The sequence below is a fragment of the Brachyhypopomus gauderio genome, chromosome 7, assembly GCF_052324685.1.
Source record: "Brachyhypopomus gauderio isolate BG-103 chromosome 7, BGAUD_0.2, whole genome shotgun sequence".
Classification (NCBI taxonomy): domain Eukaryota; kingdom Metazoa; phylum Chordata; class Actinopteri; order Gymnotiformes; family Hypopomidae; genus Brachyhypopomus; species Brachyhypopomus gauderio.
Genome location: NC_135217.1, coordinates 2,586,000 through 2,594,192, shown reverse-complemented (window position 1 = coordinate 2,594,192; position 8,193 = coordinate 2,586,000). Strand labels below are relative to the sequence as shown.

The following is an 8,193-nucleotide window of genomic DNA, read 5'->3' as shown; positions in this document are numbered from 1 at the left end:
CTTGTCGAATGACTGAATTTGCATGGGTTTTTTACACTCTTTATTGGGGGTTTTAACTATTTGGAACATGGGTTTTTTACACTCTTTATTGGGGGTTTTAACTATTTGGAACATGGGTTTTTTACACTCTTTATTGGGGGTTTTAACTATTTGGACTGTTCTTGTTTCTACATTAACCACTGAATAGATTCCTTTTACTTCTCCCTGAGTTTTGGTGGCACTCTCCTGTGAGGAAGCTGTGGGCATTACCGGCCATTGATCATAAGGTGGCACATTTTTCTGACTTTCATGTTGCACTTTTCACTTATTCTAATTTGCAGAGAGACTGTGATGATTTATGGTCAATGATGTCACCTAACGACACATGGTCGTCACTTGCCTGTCTTGGTCACCCATACATTTAATGTCTCATAACATTAGTTGTATGAATTACTTTACAAGTCACAGTCATTTGTTCCTATAAAGTTCTCCACTCACATAAACCAACACCGTAAACCAACCATTTTACATCAAACTTTTGCATACATTTCACATTTCCTCACCAGCCATTGTTGATAAAAAACTGGTACTCACCGGAAGTTGTCTTCAACTTTACTTACTAGACTGAGGGTTCTGTTGACACCATAAGGTTTACCTCCCTCAATCAATACAGGTTCTTGGTCCGAAACTGGGCGATTTTGGGGGTACCTCAGGTCCCCGGGACGCCTCCTGACCCAGCTGACTCGAGAACGCCGCTCGGTCTTACCGTTGCCTCGTCAGGCAAACGGGAGGGTTTGCCACACCCCAGGAAACAAAAAATCACTTATCAGTACATATATACTTTACGCGATTTGCCTTATTTTATTCCTTATTCCTTTTTCCTTTTAAACCATATATTTTACCTTTATTTCCTTGTTACCTTTTAAACCATATATTTTACCTTTTAAACCAAACCAAAAAAGATAATAAAAAAAAAATTGCTATTTAATTTTGCATCGACCAAACACCATTAGTTCATCACAATTTGGTATTATACAAATGTGCAGAAATTTCGTTTTAACAGGTATTCTGCTTTACCTTTAGTTGAGCTGGCTCGGACGAACTAACGGTAATTTAGAAGACGTGTTCCAAAAATCTATCTCTTCCCATCACGTCGGGAGGTCACCAATTGTTGGGGGCTTTAATGGAAAATATGCAGATAGGTAAAAAACATGTATTTTAGCCATTGAGCTTATTTTGAGTACAGAATTTTATATTAATGAATGATTTTAAGATTATTTAAAATTATAGACTTTAAATAAAAAATAAATTGCTGGGCTCTTTGATGGGCCCCCCTGGCCCTGGGGCCCGGGACAACAGACCCGGTTGTCCCCCCCTGTCGACGGGGCTGCCCCCACTCATCACACATTTAGGGGGGAAGTGCACGCAAGGAATTACATAAAACAAATCATGCAACACGCAATAGGACAAAACGAACACGAAAAAAGACAAACAAAAAACAGTGTACAAACGGCAAACAGACGGGACCCACACATGCGCGCTCCACACAGAACAAGACAATCGGGGAGCGAGGCGACGGTGATGTGCGGCACTCGCGTCACACACATAACATTTAACACACAGGAGCACGCACACTGATCTACACGATTGTGTACAACAACACACTCAACACGAAGAGCTGTATCAAGGTCGATTGCCCTAGTCACCGCCGTGCCACACAACATTCAAGCATGGCAGGACAAATTAAAAACGACCCAGCTCTTCAGACAAACACACAGACAAACACTTACCACGAGACATGACCACGAACGAAGGAGAAAGAAAAGGAGACTGGCGGCTTCCGAAAGCAGCTGGTTATTCTGTGATGGGCAGGGTGAGTGAAACAAAATGGAAGTGATCACGCCAAGTCTCAGGGAAAATGTATGGTTTCTTAGAAAAGTGCGCAAACCAAAAACCCGTGATTTGATCCAAATTAAGGATATAATAACCAGCGGTCAACTGGTACAAAGACAAGACATATATAGGCAAACAAACGACACTCAGGAGAGACGGATCGCGGGCTCCACCTGAGGGATGTACACAACAACCACAACAACAGGACAGCTGTCGCTGTATACGGAGGCGACCAGTAGGGGGCCCGCCAAACCGTGACATTTGCACTTTCCCTACCCGTCACATGCCATTTCTGTGGAAAACTTGTGAAGGCTGTGATTTACTCAGAAAATCTTTGAAAAGAAAACAAATTTACACATAAAGTCAGTAAATGTAGCACTTTTCTGCCTGAGTGTCTTTGATGGTGTAAAGTAATACAGTAAAAAGTATTAATTTTCATTTTAAATTTAAAGAACAAATCCCTATCAAGTAAATAAATCCTCATCAAGTTGTAAATCCATATTCCAAAGACACGATAGTATAGCAACAGCATAGTAATGCTTCATCACTTCCTGTTAGTACGAAATAAATTAGTACCTTAATATTTTGTGTACTAACCCTGCCAAACCCATACTATTAAGATCATTATATAGTATATAGTTAATAATATTAGTGTGTAGTATGCAATTGGGACACACCGTTGGTCTAAGTACGTCTCAATAGAATGCAAAAGGGCAAATTCCAAGAGAACATTCCAAACCATCTCAAACATTCCAAACCACATTCCAGAACGTCAGATTAGTAGCAGATTATCACTGTCAAGTCTGTGTCAGCCCCACATCTGCTCTTCCAGCTCAGTGAGTTTATTGACCACATAAAAATCACACACACACAGCCACAACACACACATTCACAAACCACACACTGTGATATGGTGCATTTTAATGGCAAATACAAATACAGACAAATATTTCCAGTAGTTTGACATTATTTCTGGATGATGAGTCTTTTACTACAATGGCCTTTATCCTCACATTTACTGCGAACAGAAGCACACACGCTGGGGGAATAGTATATTCATACTGAAATACATTTTCTTAGGTTTCAACTAGTCTTTTAGCTTAACTTTCACATAGTAATTATTACATTGCAGCATTACTAATATACAAAACCAAAGCAGATTCTTTTGAACAAATCAAACCAAATTTCTAGTTTTTCAATACAGAATTGATAATCAATACTGAGATTCTGTCCACTGACACATTTGATTAGTTTTTCCAAGTGAGTCATTTCTAAACCGTCTGGTCCTCAGAGACTGAGAGTGTAGGATCTGTATCACTCCAGGAGTGTCCAGAGTCCCTTGTGTAATCCCCAATACAGGTTTACAATAACCCCACGTATCCTCAATAATCCGCCTTATGGTTTATGAGACCCAGTGGACTGATAAACCAGTGGAGGTCCACAGGAGGTCCACAGGAACTTCAACTCAGTTTAATCCTCACCATGGTTACCATTGTCACCATAGTTACCATCCTCAGTACAGTTGCCACTCCCATTCTAATATTTCACTTCATTTATTATTTTATTAATTATTGATGTAAAAGGTTACAGATATACCAGTGCCAGACACCAACTTACATTTTACATATTTATTGTACAATAAAATGTTCAAAAAGATGATTGATTAATAGGAATATTTGTTTTCCGGTATATAGGCAGAAATTACAATTTGTATCAAAACTTTCAGCATGACATCAAGATTTACGGAAATTATTATTTAAGATGCCAATTTTGCAAAACACACAGATCAGAATTTGTACTCTGCTTTTAACTCATCTGTGCAATGAGGACACACTAATGAACACTAGGGGGCTGTGAGTACACACATACAGTGGGCAGCCCAAGCCCCAGCGCCCGGGGAGCATGTGGAGTTAAGCACCTTGCTCAACAGTCTTCAGTGATAGCCTAGCTGGGAATCGAACCCATGACACTCTGATTGCAAGACTGGCTCCCTAATATCATCTTTCATCATTACTGCAAACATGAAGTTACATCATAATAACACACCTTAACATCTCTAGAACATCAGCTTGTCAATAATTGTTTTCATCCTTTGATAAAACACATCAGAGTAAAACAGGATGTGAGATGGTATGTGGAAGTGTGCTAAACAGATTAATTATAAAATATTTAAATAGATCTCCACTGAGTTTGAACTTCAGAGAATTAAGAAACTAAGGAAAGTTTAAGATTTGGCGGACCCTCCCTAAAAGCACATGGAAAATTTTCTCAGGTGTGATTGATCAAACACAGGTGTGATTGATAGGTGGGGAAGAAGTACCTCTGTAAAACTAGCACCTGAGAGAATACATTTGTACCACAGGTACCAGAGAAAGCATGTCTGTAACACAGGTACCTGAGAGAGTTCATCTGTAATACACATACATAAGAGACTACACCTGTAACACGGGTACCTGTGAGAGTTCACCTGTAACACAGCTGCATGGAAGTTGTTTGGTGTGTTTTGTGAAAGCAGTTCCTGTAATAAAGAACCTCACCTAAGAACATGTGCACGTTCCGTTATCAAATGTTCTGCCTGTAAAGGATAAAGGGGAGGAATGATTTTAGAAACTTCATCTGCTTTGTTCCATAATAAAACAGACTTTCTGATATGCTACATTTCAAATTCTCAGTGCCATGGAGAGTCTGAAAGGATGGACACTGTTTGTCTTGTGGGTTCACACAGCACATGTAAAAAATACTAAATACTTAAATGCATTGAACATCAGACACTTACTTGTTAATGGCTTCATCTCATCCTAAAAGAGGAACATATTGTGTTACATCATTATTATAATCACAAAATCATGAACACGTGTGAATAAAAATGTATGACAAAGTATTCAAATCTACAACTGTGCTAAGGTGAGTCTCAGCTGATCACTCTGTACTAGTGTCACACCCCCACGTCCTCTTCTCCTGCACTTCCTCATTCAATACCCCGTCACCATTACCTGCACTGATCATTGGCCACACTCCTGCACCTGTCTTCATTACCTGCCCTGATCATTGGCCACACCCCTGCACCTGTCTTCATTACCTGCACTGATCATTGGCCACACCCCTGCACCTGTCTCCATTACCTGCACTGATCATTGGCCACACCCCTGCACCTGTCTCCATTACCTGCCCTGATCATTGGCCACACCCCTGCACCTGTCTCCATTACCTGCACTGATCATTGGCCACACCCCTGCACCTGTCTCCATTACCTGCCCTGATCATTGGCCACACTCCTGCACCTGTCTCCATTACCTGTACTGTTTAAATCTGGACAGAGTCTCCTGTCTACCTTTGAGTCCGATCTGAGTTCTCCATCACGTGTTTTCTCCTTCTGTGCAGTGACCTCTACCATCTAACAATTTCCATTTGAGGTTGACAGCCATGGCACTGTTTTCCACTTTGAGTTCACCTGCTTCGTTGCTTTGTGTAATGGTACGGGGGGCCCCTGCCAGCCACCCACGTCTGCAGCGGCAGTATTTCATGTTGTCCTGTCATTGTTGCGTTGTGTTTGTCCCTCAGGTGGGTGTGGCCCATTAGTCAACACAACACTTGAGGGTCGTTTGTCTGTCTATATATGTCTTGTCTTTGTACCAGTTGACTGTTGGTTATCGTATCCTTCATTTTGATTAGTTCACGGGTTTTGTGTTGTGCACATTCTCCATTGAACCCTCCCTTTTCCCTGAAACTAGTGTGATCGCTTTCTCTTTTTTATTGCACTCCTCGCCGGTCACACTTTGTATGTTTAATAAAGAAACTTGTATCCAGTAACTCTCATCTTTTCTGACAACTATTTTACCTGTTCTGGATGACTGGAGATTTCAGGTGTTGGAGGCTATATGTGTGCAAAAACACTCTAAAACTAACAAAAGATTTGACCCTATATCAGTACTCAGATTCAGAGATAAACAGAAAACTAACAGGCTAAAATTGTGACAGTATAATATCAGTACCTGACGCTTTAGGTTTTCTACTATTTTTTTTACTGCGTCCTCATTTTTTGGGCACTTCAATAATCCACGATCCTCATGGAACAGACAGTCCACTGTGGTCGTGTTCTTCCTGGTTACAGATCTGCTGCTATCTGGTACAGTGTAATTTTGGTCAAATGTGTGATGGAGCACCACTAGAACAGCAGGCTTGGAGACTGTGGACAGAGAGCAAGACTTGATCTTGTGAGCAGGACTTTATCTTGTCAAACATGATGGAGCAGTGTGTGCCCAATATCTTATGTGTTCACAATGAAGAGGATCAGAGTTACCTGCTTCAGTAATGAGCTTCAGTGCTGCTTCAATGTCAGTTCTAGCCGATGACACAATGGGGCAGAACAGCAGAATGACATCACACTCCTCCACTGTAGACACCTGCTGTAGGTCTGGTATTTGTTTGTGGAGCCTTTGCAGAAAACATTCATGAACACCAAGTGTTTTCCCACTTATGATAGAGACGTATTTGACCCTCTGGTGGTGACGGGGTCTCAATGTCCATCTGGAGCCTAAAACCAAATAAGTGAAACTACTGCAGGCTTCACTTCATAACTGTGGGTGTAACTTCAGTACATAATAACAGTACAGAAACAGTTCACAACACATGGCACATCAACTTCCACATTGCACGTTTTACCTCTGCATCATCTGCATGTTTTTATTTTTATGTAAATTACAATATTTGCAGTATATTTTAGTACTCCATTTAAATCATGTCTGTCACTTTACAGCCCTGGACCCCTCCCTTCAGGTCTGTGTATACATAATCCACATCCATATATGTACTTCCTGTGGGTGTGGTTGTTTGAATATATGTTAATACATCTCGTCAGTCTAATGTGTTACACGCGGGGCACGTTATGTATTGCGCATATATTGTGTGTGCTAGTCCTGTCCTTTGCTCTTCTTTGTGAGTCGATTTCGTGTGTTCTACATTTAGTGTTGCCTGTTTGCTAAGCGCTACATTTGAAGACACTATTATGTTATAATAAAATTACATGTATGTGGATTGCTTGTCTCTGCATCCTGTCTTACCTCGCCTGTGACAATGTCATCCATTCATCACATAAACCTTTATATGCCATTTCATGCAGGACAAATACTTCACTGATTTAAAATAATTTTAAAAGAATATTAAAAAATATATTTGAAGTGGCACAGGGAACATGATCATTGTCATTGCAGAAGAGGATACAATTAAGCACTGTAATAAATAACATTCTCTCTAAACTTACCTTCTCTCATGTGTTTGGTGCTTTCCTGTGAAAAAATAAATAGAAGACACAGAATACAAGTATCAAAACAGCAAACACTGATCACTTGTCTCTCAGCAAAGCCAGTGAGATGAGTTCTACAAAACTGAGATAATCTGGCTTTTTTAAAACTTATTGTACCTTTGTGATGTTTTCAGGATTAGATCCCCCGTTACTCTGCATAAAGAAAAATTACATGGGACTAATACATAAAATCACAGCGTTTACATCATTTAAATTTCTAGAATATTTTCATATTCTGGTACTTGGGTGTGGATTGGAAAGATGGCGCCGGTGTGTGACGACGTCTCAGGTGTGCTGGTACCTGTCTTATGTGTTTGTTTATTGCTGTTGGCGATGTTATACCATGGACATACTGCGATTTCTTATGATCGTGAAACCCTGTTGCATATACGCGAGAGTGTGCTAACTCCATCTGATCCAGCGTTTGGTTCACAAAAATTTGCGCGACCGTTGACTGTTCCTGGTGAGATTTGCCGTACCTTCACCTGTGAGTGGCAATCTATCCGACGGAGGCAGAGACGTAGGAGACGTGGGAAAAGAGGAGGCTGTCTGGTCTGGCTGAAACAGAGGTGTAATACGCAGGCATGGTCGCCTTGTGTATCGGGCTGTCCTGCTATATCTGCCGGCGTGCTTAAGCAGCTCGGCCGGTCTATGGCCAAACGCTCGCTGGAGGTGCGGTATGCTTGGCTGCGTCCTGTTCATTCCGACGCTTTTTTCAGCTCTGCCATTACGAGACCCGTCTTTAGATCCCGAGGTATCAACACAAACAATCTGCGGAGAATCTCCTGTTTGAGGCAGTTGGCGATAAATAATCCTGTTGTGAATCTGGCACTAATGAATGCTCGATCACTTTCAAACAAAACATTTCTGCTAAATCATTTTATTTCTACAAATGATGTGGACTTCATGTTTCTAGTAGAAACCTGGCTTAAACCGGGGGAGAACTCGCAGCTTTGTGTTCAAGTCTGTTTTTCTATCTAAAGCTGAGTCCTCTAAACATATTATAAGCTCTCGGGTTT

The 8,193-nt window shown here is 40.9% G+C and overlaps 1 long non-coding RNA gene across 2 annotated transcripts; it reads right to left on the bottom strand.

Moving 5' to 3' along the window:
- Positions 1-2,756: 2,756 nt before the first annotated feature.
- LOC143518455 (uncharacterized) lies at positions 2,757-6,065 on the bottom strand. 2 transcript variants are annotated; one of them, XR_013132198.1, is made up of 3 exons: positions 5,865-6,065; positions 4,649-4,670; positions 2,757-4,447 (listed from the first exon to the last, which is right to left on the bottom strand). It is a non-coding gene; the product is annotated as an uncharacterized LOC143518455 (long non-coding RNA). The 2 variants fall into 2 exon arrangements; XR_013132197.1 differs by lacking the exon at positions 5,865-6,065 and having other exon boundaries at positions 4,649-5,423.
- Positions 6,066-8,193: the final 2,128 nt, after the last annotated feature.